The sequence below is a fragment of the Grampus griseus genome (genome assembly GCF_964374135.1).
Source record: "Grampus griseus genome assembly, chromosome: 1".
Classification (NCBI taxonomy): Eukaryota; Metazoa; Chordata; class Mammalia; order Artiodactyla; family Delphinidae; genus Grampus; species Grampus griseus.
In genome coordinates this window covers 45,830,082-45,849,748 of record NC_139017.1, presented here as the reverse complement: position 1 = coordinate 45,849,748, position 19,667 = coordinate 45,830,082, and positions in this window count along the sequence as shown.

The following is a 19,667-nucleotide window of genomic DNA, read 5'->3' as shown; positions in this document are numbered from 1 at the left end:
ATTTCCATAGTAAGAATTTTAGAAAGGAGAATAACCATAATCTCAAACTCCACTTAATTTCCTTGTTTCTGCCCCAGTGCAGGGAAATGTGGTATTCTGGGTCATACCTGGACATGGTCATTTCGGAGGAGACCTGCAGGACAGAGCTGACAGTCACTGTCATCATCTTCACCTGGGACTCACCTGCTTCAGCTCTGCTTCCACCCTGGGCCTGAGACGCCTCCAGGCTTCCTCTCATGCTGGTTTCTGCTCTCCCGACTCAATCTTACCTTCCCTGCCACTGGCTGGCTTCTTTCTTCCCCAGCCCCTGGCTTTACCCAGTGATGTGGGGCTGGTTACCCACCTCTTTGTACCAGGTCATTCTCCTCCTTTCTCATTGTCCTAAGGCCAACGGTGTCTCTCATTCCCACACGGTCAACCGTTCTACATCCTTTCTCCTTAACAGCACTCGCATAACCAGTCCGTCCAGGTATGTCCATCCTTTGCCCAGATTTGTCACACACGCTGCCGTGAGCTCCTCTCTTGCTCCACTTACCTCCTCAGATTCCTCCTGCACATTTCCAGGACACACACCAAACAGGGATGCGTCAGCCAGTTAAACATGTGTGTGCCTGCCATGTGCCGAGCACAGGACCCCACGCGGGGCCACGGCGGTGAACACGACACACACAGATGTGCTCACCTGAAGCTTATGATCTAGCACAGGTTCTACTAAAATTGGTTCAACTGCCCATACACCTTCCAGACCACACTGTGAATCCTTTATTTACCTCTGTATCCTCCAAGCTTCACACAATGCCCAACCCCGAAGAGACCCGTAATAAATCTGTAGTAAACGAGTGTTTCCCCAAGTCAGTGCACTTGTCTAAACATTCGCGTAAACCCGTGCAGTCTGGGGTCACCCTAAACGGAAAGGTATTTAGAAAGGATTTCTGATGAAGACCTTTTTACTTTTTTCTTTGATGAGGACAGTCACAGGCCCGGCCTCTGGGGAGAATGTGTGTAGGGGAGGTGAGAAGTAAGGCCCCTAGAGCCAGGCTTACCATTACTAGCTAAAAGCAGCTCTGGGTGTGCTTAGCTTCTGTCTCCTTTGCTATTCGGGGTCGTCTGCTCCCTCCTCTCGCTGCCAGCCTCCTCCCTTCCAGCTGCAATGGGAATAAACCTCAGTTACCAACCCCCTGCCCCCCTCCTGCATGGCTCTGAGCACGCGGTTTCCTCTTGCTACTTCCTACCTCAGCCCTGAGCAGAAGTGACCCAACTGCTCTTCTGCTACTGTTTTATAAAAGCGAGAGCTTGAAATTCATCCTGTTCCTACCCAGGAGTTTCACCGAGACTCCAGCATGAGGCCCGAGTCAAAAAAGGTAGAGACCAGGACACAAGGGGACTCTGTAAGGTTGGCTGTAAGAATCCTGAGTACTGATTCCAGCCCCAAGCCAACACAGACACACACCCCACAAACCCCAGGCTGCAGGGCCTTATTCCGACAGCGGATGAGTGCCAAGTTCAGGCAGACAAATCAGGCTGGGTTGCAGGCTCTCTCTGCAGATGCATCTCCAGGGCCTTGGAACTAAAGGGCATAGTGAGGCCAGAGGTGACAAGGCAAAGGTATCAAGGGAAATATGCTGCAGGACTTGGCAGAACCAACGAGCCTCTCCTTCTCCTCACCAGACACTGGGTTTGGGTTGGTCCATTCTCCTCTGAATAGGCCTGGGAAATGAGAGGGAGGGTGGCTTGTCACACCAAGGCCACAAGCCTTCCCTGATGAGGAATGTAGGTCTCCGGGCTCAAAGAAGTATACGTGTGAGGGACTGCGGGGACAGGCACCCTCCAGGCTTCAGGAAGACAGATGAAAATGAAAGGGGTTTCCCAGATCCAGGCTCACTATCTTTGGGCTGACTCTAAGAATCTACCATCTCAATTGCCACGTCATCCTGTCATAGGATCACAAAGGAAGGCCCAAGGCAGAATCTTCAAGAACCCTAGGAATCTGGCCATAGTAAGCATCCCCAGTGGTGATCCAAGCACTTTTCTGGTGGTCTAGGACAGAGATTAGCAATTTTTTTTCCTGAAGGGCAAGACAGTAAAGACTTTAGCCTTGTAGTCATACAGCCTCTGTTGCAACTACGCAACTATATCAATGTAGCATGAAAGCAGCCATAGATGTAAACAGTGAACATGTCTGTGTTCCAATAAAACTTTATTTACAAAAGCAGGCATCAGCCCATGCATGGGCTGTAGTTTTCCAACTCCTGGTCACTGGGAAAACCAGCTCTTCTAGCACTCCCAAGCTCCCAAAAGGAACAGGGGCCACCCTCTACTTGGAGGGCTCCCGCCCCCTCTGGAGACAGGGGCCTGCTCTAGGAACCAGGCCTCCATTCCCCCTACTCCCTCCCACAAGACTCCAAAGAAATCTGGGCTGCTGGTTTCAAAAGCCTCACCTGCATCGGAAACCTGAGCAAAAGTGGAAAAAACTTTGGAAATCATATCTGAAGGCTTTAGATCTGGAAGAAACTAGACCCTTAGACTAGACGCTAAGGCCTGGAAAAGGAAGTGACTTGTCCAAGATCAGGTAGTTGGCAAAGGCCTCCTGACTCTGTCCAGGGCTCTTATTCCTCTAGAGTGATGACTGGAAAGGAACCAGAACAAACAGCCTTGCTGGCGGAGGCTAAGGACCTCTGGCACATCTCTTTAGCACATCCCAGGGCCTCTCAGTAATTTATAAGTGAATGGTATAGCAAAGGTCAAGGAGAGAGCTTGGAGAGGTAAATGTATATATCTATCTTTCCAGGACATATCCTCCTGGACATAGCTACTAGCGAGAAGAAAACTTAAACAGAAACCTGAACTTCAAAATGGGGTGTGGTTTGGTAGAAGACGTAGGCGTTCATCAGCAGAAACTGGTCCAGCAGTCTGGGCGGGCCCTGGGATAATAAACAAGTACAAGGCATACAGCCTCACCCAATTCTAGGCCGATGCCCCAGGCCCTGGGATCTCTCTCTACACTACCTTCTCAACAACCTCATACCTTCAAGGCTTCATAATACAATTTCCTCCAAACGTCTTCCCAGAACTGACTTCCATCGCAAATTTCATTTGTCCCAGCATAAACATTTCCATCAAGACACTCTGCCTCTGTCTTGGGCAATATGTCTAAAAGCAAATCAAACATGACTACCCCAAATAAGTATGAACCCTGATGTTTCTATTTCTGTCAATCATTAAGGCTCAAAACGTCAGCGCCTTCTCTTCGCCATGTTCTGTCCCCAAGCCAAAGGGGCTCTCTGAACTACCTCTTCCTCTGCATTCTCCATTCTCACACGCTCCACCCTAATCCATCACCTCCAGTCTGGAATATTGCCAATCTCCTGCCTGGAGTCCCAGATTCTGGGCTTGTAACAATGCCAGCTGCTCTTCCCCCATATACCCATCCTCCTCTCATCTACCATGATCTCTTCAAGGTCAAAGCCCAGTCCTACTTACTTGTGTCTTCCCAGCTCCCAGAACCTTACCTGACATGGTAGGCACACAAAAAGTGCTGAATGAATGAGTTCTAACTTTCCTCAGGACCCACGACCACACCAGAAACCTCAGGGCCTTCCTATTTCCTACCACCACTGCAAGCCCAGACTGCCAGGTTCTGCAGGCCTTCCAGCATCTCACCCACCCTTCCCACCCCAGGTCTTACCATCCCAGGAACAAGCCTCCATCCAGCTGATCAATGCCTGACCCTCCTCATGTGCCAGTCATTCCTGTATCCACAGCTCTGCCCACGCTCTGCTCACCCTGCCCTGCAATGACGTCCATGCCCTTCCCCCTCCATCCAGTCCAACTCCTACGCAACTGCCAATTACTGAGCTCTGGGGGAGACAGGGGATGCAGGAAGGCGGAAGATGACAAAAAATGGGGAAGGGGGGTGCCTGATATGAACACGCTGGGGTCTCTGATCCCTAGAGCCATCACCCTCCCAATAGGTTGCAGACAATTAGAGAAGGAAGAGGCGGGAGGAGGAGCCAGATTTTTCCACTGAACGAAAGGCATGATTTTCATCACTGCTTCTGTTGCCCTGGCAACCAGGGACAGCCCAGTGGAGAGTACAGTAAAAGAACACCATGTTTATCTTTGCTGTCTGATCCACTTCCCTGTACACCCTTCCCTGACCATCCTCTAGCCCTTAGGCCTGCTCCAAATTTCTTAGAATGCTACCGCCATCCCATCCTTCTAGCCACTCTTGCCCAAAACCTCAAAGGCAGAGTTAATTTCTCACTCTCTTTATCCAACCTTATGTACCATGTATTCTTCCACTGCAACATTCTGGGGGTCATCTCACCACACCCATTTGCCGCGCCAGGGGACCTCAAGAACAAAAAACTGGCCTCAGAGCACAAGAATGGCATCCACTCCACCAGAAGGTGCACTGGGCAAGAACATGAGGAAGGCTGCCCAGCCAACCCCTCTTTCTCGGCCCCAGACAGCTGGGGTAGAGTGGGCCCCTGCTCTCCCATTTCCCCCTCCTGCAGTCGGAATCAGGAGAAGGAGCCAGGTTGAAGCTGAGGGCATAGAAGCGTCCACAGATCCTGACTTCCGCACGGACACAGTGTCTGTGTGACCTGAGAGTGGAGACACAGCACTCGCCCTGGGAGATTATATAAGCGTTATATAACATGGTGGCACCAATGAGCACATAGACGCAGTTGTTGAGTGCCAGGGACAGGCCGAGAGAACCAAACCCAAGGGGCCGGAGGTACAGCCCTCTCGCCACCGATGCCAAAGCAACGCCAGCCAGGCCCTGGCTGCCCCAGCCCTGTCTCTACCTGCTCTTTCCACCCCAGAGGACACAGAGGGAGACTTGCCTGGCTCTGCATTCTTCTTCCCACGCTGGGCAGCAGGGAGGGGCCACAGCACCATCACCACCCTGGCCCAAGGCAGCCTCTGTCCAGCTGCCCTTCTCACAGGGGAGCAGCAAGGGGGCCAAGGGCAGGGGAGGGGTGTGGGCCAGCAGCCCCCTGCTCTCTGTCCTTGCACCAGAATGTGTTTGTTTGGGGAACCAGTGCTGCAGCGGCTCCAGGATTGGCTGGGCCAGCCTTGCCTCTGCTCTGTCATTTGCCGTTCCTCTAAAAAACAAAACAAACAGAAAGGGAAAGAAAAAAAAAAAAATTAAGCACATTTGGCAAATGCCGAATCCCACATTTTGGTCTATGGCTACAAACAAAGCTGGAAGGAGGGGGTCCTAAGGACATCACCCTCTTTCCCTACCGCTCCCACCTCCCACCGTATCCTGTCCAACCCAGCACCTATGAACTTAGTCTGCAGGCCTGGAGACTCCCTTTCACCTCCGGACACCGCCCCCTCCACCCCCAAGACCTTCTCCCAGCCCCTATCTCTGCAACTGTCTCTGCTGCTGAAGCTTCTGCAATTCGACGGCAGCCCCCACCCCCAACCTCTGCAGAGCGCTCAATGCAAGCGGCTCCCAGATATGCACGAGAGAGCCAGGCGGCAGGCCTGGGGCAGTTCAACAAACTCCCCCACCCGCACCTCCACACCCACTTTATTAATTTGGGGGGGGGGACTGAACAGAGACATTGCCCAGTGGCATCTCCGGCTGCGCCTGCCTCGCCCGAGCTAAGCCTCTGGCCTTCCCGCCTCCTCCTCCACGCGCACCTCCGCGCCCCCTGAAGAAGGGGGCAGAAAGAAATACGCATTAATATCACGAGCCTCCGCGCACCATCGCTCGCCCCCTCAACCACCTGTCTCTGCGCTCTCCTCCCCCACTGCCTTCCTCAACTCCGGGCACCCCCTCTGCAGCACAGGGGCACCACGCCCACTGCGGAGCTGTGAAACGGAAGGTGAGGAGCGTGCAGGGGCTCCCGGGCCGGGCCCAGGGGGCTGCTCATCCACCTCCCCCGCCCTGCTGGCCCCGGCCCCAGAGCCCAGGGACCGGCCCGGGCTGCTCCCGGCCCGGATCCGCTCCCACCCACGCGGCGAGGGCAGCTGCGCGGGAAGGCCGCGCCGCAGCGGGGGTGGGGGACGACCCGAGCCCGGCGGGCCCGGGGCATCGTCCCCAAGGGGCCCACCCCTGCCCGGGGCTCTCGGAGACTTCCCGCAGGCCTGGCCGCGGCGCCCCCCCCCCCCCACATACACACACCCGCCCGGGGCCCCGCTCTTACCTCCGGCGTCCGCATCCCTCCCAGGGGACCGCACAACCTCCTCGGCGCCCCCTGAGCGCCCCGCGGGAGGCGCGAGATGCGCAGCCGCTGCGGACTCCGGCTCTGCCGTGGCCGCTTCCCGGGTGTGTGAGCTCAGCCCGCCCGCGCGCCCGCACTTCCCACGCTCGGCGCCCGGCGCCGCGCCACCCAGCGGCCACGGCCGGCACCGCACGCTGACGTCCGGGAAGATCTGCCGCAGCACCGCCGACTGGTTTGGAAATTCCCAGAATTTGACCGTGGGTTTGCAGTGGGGCGGAGGACCCCGCAGGCCGTTCTGACCTCCGGCCTTAGGGCGGAAAGGCTCCCACCCACCCCATCTCTGAGGGAGATTCCAGAGTCTTTGCATAAGTCCCTGAGTTTCCCCTCTGCTTCTCTGACCTTGCCTCCCTTATTTCTCTCAGGGCAGTGGAGACTGGTGAGGGTGGTGACTACTCATAAAATGGAGGTGGTGGGATCAAGGGTGGGCAAAGGGAGGGAAGCCCTGTGAGCTAGCATTTCAAGGTCTCCTTGGGCCTGTCTAGAGATCCGAGGTGTGTGCACCGGACAGTTCTTGAAAGAAATAAAAAAATAAAAAAAATAAAATAAACGACAGATGCCTCAACCCACCTGTAAATTCTAATTCGGGAGATTTGGAGTACTGTTTTTTAACATTTTCTCGGCCCTAGATCCTTCAGAGAATTGAAAGAGAGCTGGGCCCCTCTCCAGAAAAGTGCACATTCATGCATAAACATAATTTTGCACCGTCAGGGAATTCTCAGACTTCTCAAAGCTCCATGGACCCCAGCTTAAGGAATCCCTCTCTGCCGTACCCAAGATAGCAAGAGATGGAGCTGGTGATTCCCTGTGCCCGCTGCCATCTTTGCTCATGCTGTTTCTTCCTTCAGGAATACCTACTCCTACCACAGTCCCACATTTATGCCTATAGAAGTTCCACATCTCCTTTAAGACCAGCTTGAATACCACTTCCTCCCTGGTTTTCCCATTCAGAAGTGACCTTGGTCTTCTGGGAGCATGTTCTTTATGCCATTTATGGCTATTAACACTATTCATGTGGACCTGTAGTTATTTTTGTGGTTGGTTGTCCTATCGCTGCTTCTAGATTATAAACTCTTTTAAGAAGAGTTTCCGCTCTGCAACTACGAAGCTGAGGTGGCTTACATGGTATGCCCTTGACAAATAGCTCTTAAATAATCAAAGGGAAGCTGGGATGAGGGAACAAGAGGCCCACTGGAGACCCAGGAAGATGAATGCCCTTGCTCCAGAGGAACCGGATGCCCCTCATACTAGATGTTTCACCATCAACATACATCTGCACCTTGGCACCTGGCAAGCAGAATTCTCAAGTTGGCAGGATCTTTTCATCCATTTCTTCTCCTCTGGGCAAGGCAAACATAATTTAGAGGTCCCTAGGTGAAATTGGGTTACAAGCTCATACAGGATACCCCTGACAAATAGCAGACATTCTACCCCAAGTGTCCCCTTGTTGAATAAGGGACATCACAACCCACCAGTTGCACATGCCAGAAACAAGCTAGCATCATCCTTGACTCCTCCCCCCTCCCTTCCTTTCCTCCATACACATTCCCCATCGATCATCATGTCCTAAATTTATTTCAGAGATTGCCCTTCTCTCCATCCCCATGGCCCCATCCCAAGCTCAGACCACCATTATTTCTTGCTTGAATTTCTGCATCTGTCTCCATCCTAGCTGGCCTACCTGCCTCCAGTCTCACCAGGCTCTGATCCAGTCTCCACATCCCAGCCAGAAGGATCTTCCAAAAATATCAACCACTTCTCTGCTGAAAATGTGTAGGCAGCTCTGCTTTTACTAAGAATGAGGTCCCAACTCCTTCACCCAGCTCTCTCAGCCTCCAAGCTCTGGCCCTCAGCTAACCCTCTGGCCTCCTCTCTTGCCCCTTCCCTCTCTCCCTTTGTGCTTCACTTGTACCAAACAACAAGCTCTTTCCCACTATGAGGTGAGAACCCCCTTGCCTGATTTGTGAGGCTATGCCCTACTCATTCTTCTGGTTTCCCTTCTGTCTCTGTCTCCACGTATGTCACCTTGCCCTTCCCCAGCTGTAACATTCATCACAGAGATTGTTCCTCACTTAGATGATGTCCACTTACCCCGCCACAATAGGAGCGCTGCAGTAGTATCCTCAATGCCGGGCACGATACCTGATAGGAACACAAATGTTTACTGCTTACGAGAGGAATGAAAGCTTTGAACATGACACACACAGGGACTCTGGGACAGATACTGTGGTGCTGCAGGATCTGAAAGTCAGATGTGCTGGGGCCAGGCCCACTGCTTTTGAATAATAGCACCACTCACTGTTCTCTAGTGAATTCCAATCTTTCTGGGTCTTCGATTTCCTCAACTGAAAAATGGGGATAATAATACTCAGGGTGCTCTGAGGGTTGCCAGAGGTATATGTGGAAGCACTTTGTAATTTTGAAGTTCTCTCTATATAATAATAGTATTGTATTAACTTCGTTTAATCCCCACAGTAACATTTTGAGGAAGGTGGCTGACATTCCTTTTGTGGAAATTCCCAGAAATAACTCGAGCGCACTCTAAGAATGTCGACGAAATCACCAAACACGATGTTACAGACATAAAGAATGGAGGTGGTGCCTGGCACATAGTATGGACTCCATGTGTGTTAGTTCCCTAAGAAGTACACACGTCAGCATCAGGGCTTAGTCCCCGTGCTCCAGAGTCTTCTGATAACGCAGCGTTTGCCCTGAGCATGTTTGTTTCTCACTGTATCCAGTGCCCCAGGGAACATGCAGTGCATCTGCCCTTCACAGATCCATGTGTGTGGTTATGGGGTCTTTTCTCTTTAAAGATTAAATCATTTTTTCCCCTTTCTGTTCAACAAAGACAACAGCCTTTTGGTTTTTGATAAACGTTCCCTTCCTACTAGCAGGTAGATTTGCCCCAGGCACTAAGCGTTGTGCTTTTAAAACACACACAAGCCCAGCTGTCTGAATCTGCTATGCACTCCAGTCTTACTTCTCTTATCTCCTGCCCCCCAGGGGGCTTGAGTTTTCTCTGCCTTGCAGGCTGATAACATGTGGAAGGAGGAGAACAGTTTTAATTAACAGACTAATTAAGTGGTATAAGCCTTTAAATGCTGATTATAGGAAAGTCGTTCCCCACCCCCCCAAGTGATTGATTTATTTATTGCCCTTGTGCTGCATTATGGCAAAATAGTCAGCTTCTAATTATCTATCGGTTAGTTCAACAGGTCTTTTCCTTCTCTCCCTTTTCGTGTTTCCGCTTGCTAATGGTGGGCACAGGTAGAATGGGAGACCTCAGACCAGGTGATGAGCAGCTCTGAGCAGATGTAAGTGTTGGGATGCTACTGCCACCCCCATCTTGACAGTGCGAGCTAGAATGGGAATGGGAGGTAGGAGGAAAAAGAAGGCAAGAAAATCCTAGCCATACTTGTAGGTTTACCTCCCCATGACCCCTCCCTCATGACCCCTCCCCCTCATAGGCCATAACTCACACACATGTCTGTTGCATTCAAAAACAGTGCAGTATGGAGTTTTAGAGAATGCTCTGAAATCCGACTGCCTGGGTTCAAACCTTGGCTCTCCCACTGGCTAGCTATGTGGTCTAGGCAAGTCGCTTAACCTCACTGTGCCTCAGCCTCCTCGTTTACAAAGTGGGAAGATAATTGTTCCCCCCTAGGACTGTCACAAGGATTAAATGAAACAAGCCGGGTAAAGCACTTAGCCCACTACCTGGCACACGCTAAGCCCGCATACGTGAAATATGATCATCACTCCTACTGCCTGAAATTATTCAAATTACCTGCTACATAGAAGGAATTTGATAAATGTTTGTAGAATAAATGAATGACTATATCATAATTTTCAAATAGATTGTGAGTCCTTGAAGTTCAAAAGGGTGAAGAAAAGAGGAAATTGTCCATTAAATCATAATAAGAAGCTACCTTTAGTTTAGAGTGCTGATCACAGGTTGGGCTCTGAGCTAATTGCTTTCTGTACATTCTCTCATTTAATCCTTATGTAGGGCTTCCCTGGTGGTGCAGTGGTTGAGAGTCCACCTGCCGATGCAGGGAACACGGGTTCGTGCCCCGGTCCGGGAAGATCCCACGTGCCGCGGAGCGGCTGGGCCCGTGAGCTATGGCCGCTGAGCCTGCGCGTCCGGAGCCTGTGCTCCGCGAAGGGAGAGGCCACAGCAGTGAGAGGCCCGCGTACCGCGGGAAAAAAAAAAAAAAATCCTTATGTAACCTGATTTTTACCAGCCTTCTTAGAACATGTTTTCCTTAAACAGCCCAAGTCCCCGCACCAAATTCTGTGGGATGTCCCTGTTCCCCCCAAGGATTCTTGGGGGATGGGCTGACATTTTCATGTTCCCTTTTTCTTATGAATTCCTGCTCCAGCTGAATTCAAGGTCATTTTCCTGCCTCGTGATAGTGCATCCTCTCGTCCTATTATTCTCACAGCAAGTTAAACTCTTTCCTTCCTTCTGTCCTTAAAGCTCCCAGAACACAGGGTCATTTTGTGTGGAAGACTTTTACTGCAGGTCAGAGGCACGATAGGACAGTTATAGCACCACTTACAGCAAGCAATAGCTGGGAATCACCACAGTAAAGCTCCTCAACTGCCCCGCCCTCCCTGTTGCCCCGCCCTCCGTCCTGGCTGTTTTGCTACCCAGAATCCTGCCTGCAGCCATTTTTCCTTCCTGAGAGCATTCTCCTCCATTTCTCTACCGTTCCCCACCTTCCCCTGAAAATACCAGCTTTCTATAACTTTATCACACGAAGAAATTTAGCTCTTTGTGAACAAATGTCTCCAATCTGGGCTATTCTCAATCTGGGGTCAAAGGAGGAGCTAAGGAGATGGGTGTGTATAGAGTTGCTCAGCTGGTTTTCTCAGCCGCAAAAGTTTATCCCAGTGTTCTCCCCAGCAAATGAGCCGAGCGCCTCTGAGGTGAATCCTGCCTCCCTTAGAATGAAGAAATACGGCAGTAATATTTTTACATAAAAATTGTTTCTTCCTGTTAAACTTGTGGTCATGCTATGAGGTAGATATGATTAAACCCCATTTTTTTTTTTTTCCAGACAAGGAGCCTAGGAATGAAAGAGGTTTAAAAAAAAAAAAAAAAAAAAACCCACTCAAAGTCACATACCTTGTATCAGGGCTGGACTCCCAGGTCAGGCCTATCTGATTCTAAAGCCAGGAGGTGGACCACGACACCGTGTGGTCACTTAATGTAGCTCAAGCAGGTCTGAAGTGGTTCTACTCCTAGGGCGAAGCTTTCCCAGGAAATCTTTCTGTGAGGGAGGCCGTGTGGGTCATGGGAAGGTGAATTGATTGACTGGAGGCCAAAGCCATGAAAACAGATTTAGAGCTAGAAATAGCTACCTATCTATATAGGTTCATGTATGAGACCCAAGAGGAGTTGTTGCTATTAATCACCGCTGAATGATTACTATGATTGCCTCAATTTGTTGATGCTGCAATTGCTGAATTTTGCTGTGCTTTATTCAACCTTGGGTAGGGGCTCTCACTCCAGGAAGATAAAGAAGATTTTCTTCTGCTTGTGGAGTGCTGACTCCATACGTAAAACATCACGTCGGTAGCCCATTCTTGTCTGAGAAGTCTGGCCAGTAGCTGAGGCTCTTACAAAGAGTTCAATAAATAGCTTTGAAATGAATGAAAGAATGGCTCTTCACTAACTTTAATTTGTCAGTTCTCTTCCCAAGGCAGGAGGGGTGAGGCAGGCAGAACCAGAGGAAGGAGCATCCGTCCCAGCTGGGCAGCGGGCTGGGACACCAAAATTGTAATGTTGCAAGAACATCGCTGGAAGTGGGTTGAGGTCACAAAATGGATTTATCGGAACTCTTCCCAGAAAGAGTAATGAATGTAGTTAGAATTCTCTAACAGGCCACTGCAGGCAGGGGCGTACAGATTTTACCGCATAGCAGCAATGTGACCCTGGCTTTCTCATCCCCAAAGTGGGGATTTGGTGTTTATCACAGGGATTTCCCCCCCAATTAAGTGTGATAATGGAAAAATTCTAGCTTTTATCCTTACTTATTCTTCAGTCTATTATAATCTGGTTTCTACCCTTCCACACTCCACTGATTGCTTTCACCAAGGTTACCAATCACCCCTTTGTTGAAAATTCCATTTCTCTACCACTTGGTAGCATTTGACACTGTATAACAGATCTTCCTCCATGAACTATTCTCTTCCCTGGTTCCTTATGATGCCAGTCTCAAAGTTTTCATGTCTCCTTGACCACCCTTCTAAGTCTCCATTTGAGACATCTGTATCAGTTATCTGTTGCTACATAACAAATTACCTCTAAATTTAGCAGTGTAAAACAGCATTGATTATCTTACATAGCTTCTTAGGGTCAGGAATTTGGGAGCAGTTTTGCTGAGTTGTTCTGGCTCAAGATTTCTCATGAGATTGCAGTCTCATTCATTCATTCTTTCATTCATGAAGATTCTCTCCCAAGCTCTTCCAAGCTCGCTTGCATGGCTATGGGCAGGAAGTTTCAGTTCTTCACACATGGACCTCTGTGCAGGGTTGTTCGTGACATGGAGATGGCTTCCCCAGAGTGATTGATCCAAGAAGAATAAGCACATGTGGCCAAGACCTCAGGAGTGCCATACCATCACTTGTCACACAGACCAATACTAGTCCAATGTCGGGGAGGACCACACACCAGTATGAAGCTGAGGAGGCAGCACTGGGGGCCATCCTGGAGGCTGTCTACCATGGTAGCCCTCTTGGCTGACCCTAAAAAGTCAGTGCTCCCCAGGGTTCTATCCTCACACCCCCCTCTTCTCAGTCTCCACACACACCCTTGACACCGTGGTGCTCTCCTTCAAGTACTATCTAGATTTTAAAGTCACCCAAGTCTGCATCTCTAGCCAAGTTCCATCTCAGAAACTTCAGCTTGTACACTACCTATTGGATCCCAAAGGCACTGCTGAGCCCACAGATCCATACTGAACTCATCCTCGCCCCACGAGCCTGTTTCTCCTCCTGTGTTTCCATCTTGAGGATGACAACGTGGTCCACTCTGTTGCCAAAAGAGAAACAGAAAATCATTCTTCACTGCCCTTTTCCCTATCTCTCATATCCAATTGCTGCATTCTTTGTTTTTCATTATTTTCCCCATCTTTTGGCTTCGAAAAATGTCAACCCTCTAGAAAATTTAAGAGTAAAATGATCCCCTATTTACTAGATTACTTCATATAGGTTCACAATTGCTAATATTTCATGCCACATTTGCTTTCTCTCCCCTCCTCCTCTCTCCATAGATATATATTTTTTCATAATAATACAAAGATGCTATTTGCCCTATCACTCTTATTCTCTCACAGATGTACTGTGTGTGTGTGTGTGTGTGTAAAGTTTCCATGTAAATACGGTGGATTTGAAAGTAAGTTGCAGGGAAAAGAATCTGAAAAAGAGTGTATATATGTATATGTATAACTGAATCACTTTGCTGTACACCTGAAACTAACACATCTTTATAAATCAACTATATGCCAATAAAAATTAAACTAAAAAAAGAAAAGTGTAGATAATAAAAGAAAGTTGCAGATATTATGACACTTCATCCCTAAAGAGTTCTGCATGCATCTCCTAAGAATAAGGACATTCATTTCCCTACATAACCACGATGCCAATATTACACCTAAGATTACATCCTCCCATTCTGTCTCCAGTTTAGCCACTTTCCTTCAGGCCACATGTTTCCCTTATCTTCACTAGTGCAGTCACCTCCTAACTAGTTCCTCCTTTGATCCATGCCCCATACTTCTGCCAAAGTGAGCTTTCTAAAATGCAAATCTGATTGAGTCACTTCCCTTCTTCAAACTTGTCAATAGTTCCACATTACCTTCAAAATAAAGAATAGACCTCACATGGCATATAAAGTTTTCATCATCTAGATTCATTTAGAGCAGTACTGCCCAGTAGAAATATGAGTTACATAAGTAACTTTAAATTTACATTTTAAAAGTAGCCACATTTTAAAAAGTTAAAAAAAAAACAGGTGAAATGAATTTTAAAAATGCATTTGATTTAATCCAATATATTCAAAATCTTATCATAGCAACATAAACCCAATATAAAAAATTATTAATGAGATATCTTACTTTAAGAGTTAAAGTGAAATGTATTCCTACAAAAATAACAAGATTATATTTAACAAAAAAAACTATATTGTTCCAGTCTTAAAATATGAATTAATTAAAATTAAATAAAGTGGAAAGTTCTGTTCCTCATTCACACTGGCCACACCTTAAGTGCTCAGTAACCACATAGGCTAGTGTCTCCTGAAAGAGTGAATTCTAAAGCAGCAGTGTCATCCAGGATCTCCTGGGGGTCCCCAAGACATTCCCGAGGGGTAACTAAGGTCAAAATTATTTTCATAATAATATTAAATGTTATTTGCCCTCTTTCACTTTCATTATCCCACAAGTGTAGTACAGTGGAGTGTTCCAGAGGCCACAAGTCATGTACTATGACGACAGATTGAATAAAGAAACATATGAGAGTATCAGCAGTTTTCTATTAAGCCAGATATTGAAGAAATTTACCAAAATGTGAAACAATGCCTCATTTCTCCCTAATTGTTTTCTTTTTTTTTTTTTTGCGGTACGCAGGCCTCTCACCGTTGTGGCCTCTCCCGTTGCGGAGCACAGGCTCCGGACACGCAGGCTCAGCGGCCATGGCTCACGGGCCCAGCCGCTCCGCGGCATGTGGGATCTTCCCAGACCGGGGCACAAACCCGTGTCCCCTGCATCGGCAGGTGGACTCTCAACCACTGCGCCACCAGCGAAGCCCCTAATTTTTTTTTTTTTTTTGGAAAATATAATTATTTTTCATTAAAATGGGTGACATACATTCACTTAAAGAGGTAATTCTTATTTTTAAATGAGTTAATGAATAATTTGAAATGGTCTCAGTTTTACTTTCTGATACAGTAATTATTGATAGATATAATTCTCAAAATCAAAAGTCTTTGAACTTTTGATTACACCTCTCGATGGTGTAAGAGGGCTTTGAGAACAACTGGTCTTGAGCAGGCCTAACTCTCCAGCCTCATGGCTAGTGATTTCCTCTCCTCCCTCATATTTCTTGCATGAATGTCCAGTTCCAGACAAGATGAAGCAGACACACTTCTCCCTATTCCTCTGGCTAAATACTTCTAAAACCAGTGAACATCATATATAAAATAAAAATCTGAAAGGTAAAGAGAAGAAGGTTAGGGACCTCAGGACTCAAGGAGTGACATGTCATCAAGGTAGTATCAGCAGAGACCTAGGGGGGATGCTGAACTTCCACTCTGGTCCAGCAATAATGAGGCACCCAGCACTCCACAAGTGTCAACAGTTGAATGGGGATCCTGGACTTTTACCCGCACCTGGTGGTAACCAGGAGGTACGTCCCACCCAGTGCAGTATGAAAGGGGCCCTGCTGAAACAGATCCAGAGTTTCATAACACAATACCCAAAGTGTCCAGGACACAATTTAAAATCACCCGTAATGCCAAGAACCAGGAAAATCTCAACTTGAATGAGAAAAAATAATTAGCAGATGCCAACACTGAGATGACAGAGATGTTGGAATTATCTGACAAGGATTTAAAAACAACGATTATAAACACGCTTCAATGAGCAATCATAATATGCTTAAAATAAAGGAACAAATAGAAAGTCTCAGTATAGAAATAAAGTTACAAAGAAGAATCATATCCTTTGCTTGGGCCTTAAAAGAACCACTCACATTTCTGGAATGACCAGTCTCACTTTGTGCCTGGGCCAAGGTGCCTACCTCTCCCTGGAACATCCATATCTCCTCTTCTCCTTTTTAAATCCTGCTTGTCCCTCAGGGTCAGCTGAGATGTCACCTCCTCTGGGTAGCCTTGCATGACTTCCATGCCCTTCCTCCTCAAGGCTCCCTACACCACAGCACTCACACTCAATGCTAATTATTCTGTCATCTGTTCCTCCACACCCACCAAGTGTAAAGGCTTGACAGAGGGACTGTGTTTTATCCCAGGCCTTGCATAGTACCTGGCTTAAAATAAGCACTCAAAAAATTTTTGTTGAATAAATGAATAAATCAATGAATAAATGGAAACTCTGCAGTGGCCCTCTCTCTTCTAATGAATAAATCTAAACTCTGTGGTCTGGCATTAAATACTTTAGACAAATAGTGATACATATCTTTCTGGTACCCAGCTTCCCTCCATATATCCTACTTTTCTGCCACACTGGAAAACACAGTGTTTTGAAAGTACTTTTTACATATCTGTATCCCTATCTCCACATACACATATGTATGTACTTCTGTCAGCCTCAAATATCCTCACCCATTTTTTTTTTTAAAGAAGATGTTGGGGGTAGGAGTTTATTAATTAATTAATTTATTTTTGCTGTGTTGGGTCTTCATTTCTGTGCGAGGGCTTTCTCTAGTTGTGGCAAGCAGGGGAGACTCTTCATCGTGGTGCACGGGCCTCTCACTATCGCGGCCTCTCTTGTTGCGGAGCACAGGCTCCAGACGCACAGGTTCAGTAGTTGTGGCTCACGGGCCTAGTTGCTCCACGGCATGTGAGATCCTCCCAGACCAGGGCTCGAACCCGTGTCCCCTGCATTAGCAGGCAGATTCTCAACCACTGCGCCACCAGGGAAGCCCTCCTCACCCATTTTTGCCATCAAATTCTTATCCATGTTTACAACCCCACTCAGATATCACCTCTCCGTGACCCAGCCCCTGATCTCCCCCACTAGAAGGGGTTCTGCCCACCTCTGGATATTAGGCACCTCATTTAGTCTCTTGTGTTATTTCTCACTTTCTGCCTTGCATTCATTTTTGTTGGTTTGTTGGTTTTTTGGTTTGAATGCACTTGTAGTATTCTCTCCAAGATTTAAAAATCTGTGGGGTTGGGACTTCCCTGGCAATCCAGTGATTAAGACTTTCCTCTTCCACTGAGGTGTGGGTTTGATCTCTGGTGGGGAACTAGGATCCCGCGTGCGGCACAGCCAAAAAAAAAAAAAAATCTGTGGGTTCAGGTGAACTCATATTTTGTTCATCTTTGCCTCTGCCACTGAACCCCTAGCACAGTCCCCTGTTACTCTCTGAGTTTCCATTTCTTTTTCTGAGATCATGGTACCTACTTCATAGAATTTAATTTAATTTTTGATACAGCATCTCAATGTTGGTACAGTCAGTACTCAGTAAGGGTTAGCCATTATGATGATGATGATGATGATGATGATGATGATTTGAAGCAATAAATGATGGAGCAAGTCCTATTGGCTCTACCTTGAAAACATCTTTTGAATTCCACTTCATCTCCCCACTTCCACTATTATCGCCCTGATCCCAGCCATGACCATTCCTCTTGATACGATCACTATAGTCTACTTGGTCTCCCTGCTTCCCCTCTCTTGCCTGTCTACCTCTATTCTCTACTTAGCAGCCAGCACAATCCCTTTAAAATATAAATCAGATCATGTTACCTCTCTGCTCAAAATCCTCCAATGGTTTTCCCCATCTGCTAATAAAGCCCAAACTCCTGAGGCCTCAAAGGCCTGATGCGATTTGGCCTGTCACCACTCTTCCCCTCACTCCCTCTGACACAGCCTCAGCCGTCTTCTCGTCCTCCTTCACCTAGAGCTTCTTGCACTTGCCAGAGTTTGCATCACAGGCGCCTGCACTTGCCCTTCCCTCTGCATGGCCTGATCTCTCCCCCACTTCATTCTAATGAACTGTGTTTTCAATTCTTACCTCCTGGAGGGTAACAACCACATGTAGATATCAACCGTTACTCTCAATCTATTTTATACTTTCCATAGCTCTTAATACAACCTGAAAACATATGGATAGATTTGCTTAGATAAATGTGTTTGTTTCTCCTGCACTGGAATTGTAAGCTCCCTGAGGATTTGTTCACTGCTCTGTCCCCAGACTCTAGAATGGTATCTGGCACATGGTAAGTGTTCAGAAGACTTGCTGAATGACTGAATGCTGGCTGTGGGCTTCTTGGGTGTGGGCTGTAGGAATTAGAAGCAGCATCCCGTTGCATTAAATTGCTCAACTGCTACTGGGTTTATGTGAAGAGGAAAGGCGGGATTGTTCCACTTAGAGGAGTTGATGGGGGAGGGGGTGGGGGCAGACCTTTCACAGACAGGAGCACAGTAGCAAACCCCATGGAAGTGGAATTTCCTAACCAAAAGACACTTGCTTGTTTGGTCTGTTTTCTGTAACTTTTGCTAAATACTTTATACGTTTTTAATGCTAAAAAGCTGTGTAAAAAGCTGTGTCTCCTCTAGCATTCCTCACCCCGGTATGAATGTGTTTACTCCACATAGCATATCCTCCCATCCTCTGGCTGCCTAGGTCAGTAAATAAAATCGATGTACTATAATTTATAAGTAACACTGTTGAAACTCTGATCCCTCTGGAGGCTGTAATTTGCCCTTCCCACCCTGTCCCCATTCTCAGCCCACCCCCGTAGTAGCATTTGTGTGTATTCGTGCCGGAAAATTAAATGTTTCAAAGGTTTAAATTTTAAAGGTGTTTGCTATATATAACTGTTCTGCATTATTATAAAGCATTTTCAGCAAAAAAAAAAAGGGCCACTCCATCACCGACCTTTTTATCCAGGCTTAGGGGATCCTCCTCTTTATCCATTAAATGAAAATCTAGCAGAAGATACATCTAGGTATGCTTTTCCATAATGAACTGCGTAAGAGTCCAGGGTCAATTCTCCAGGGCTGACTTCAGGCACAGCAGAGTGAACTAAGGTCCCAGGACCTGCCTGGCTGCCCAGGCCTGGGAGAGCACCCATTGATGAAATGCTCCAGAGGTGAAGCCCCAGACCTATCCTGACACTGTCCTCTCCAGCTTCAGGACATCCAACTGGAGGAACCCTGAGGTCCCAGCAGAAGAGTGGGAAAAGCTTCGGATCAGGACACCTGAATTCTACATGATTTGGGCCAGCTACAGCCCCTCTCAGGGCCTTAGTTTGTCTTTAACTGTACCATAGGGAGTCTAGTTGAAAGTATCTTTCAAGTCTCCTCCAGCAGTGACCGTCTATATTTAAATGAGCTTCAGGTGTGGGGCTGCTTAAGGGCAGGGCAGTAGTGGAGAGAAACCCAACATGGAGGCAGTTGAACTGAAGCTGAGCGGTAGGACCCCAGCATGGCCAGCAGGTGGAGCCATTGCCACACTAGGATGCTCACACCAAAGGTGGGAAAGTTTGCTTTTCTAGAAACCAATGAGTCCTTCAGGGCAAGCTGTCCAGCATGAAAAAGAACCAGTCGCCACCCAACCCTCCCCCCTAACACACACACACACACACACACACACACACACACACACACACACACACACACACACACACACACACACACACACACACACACACACACACACACACACACACAC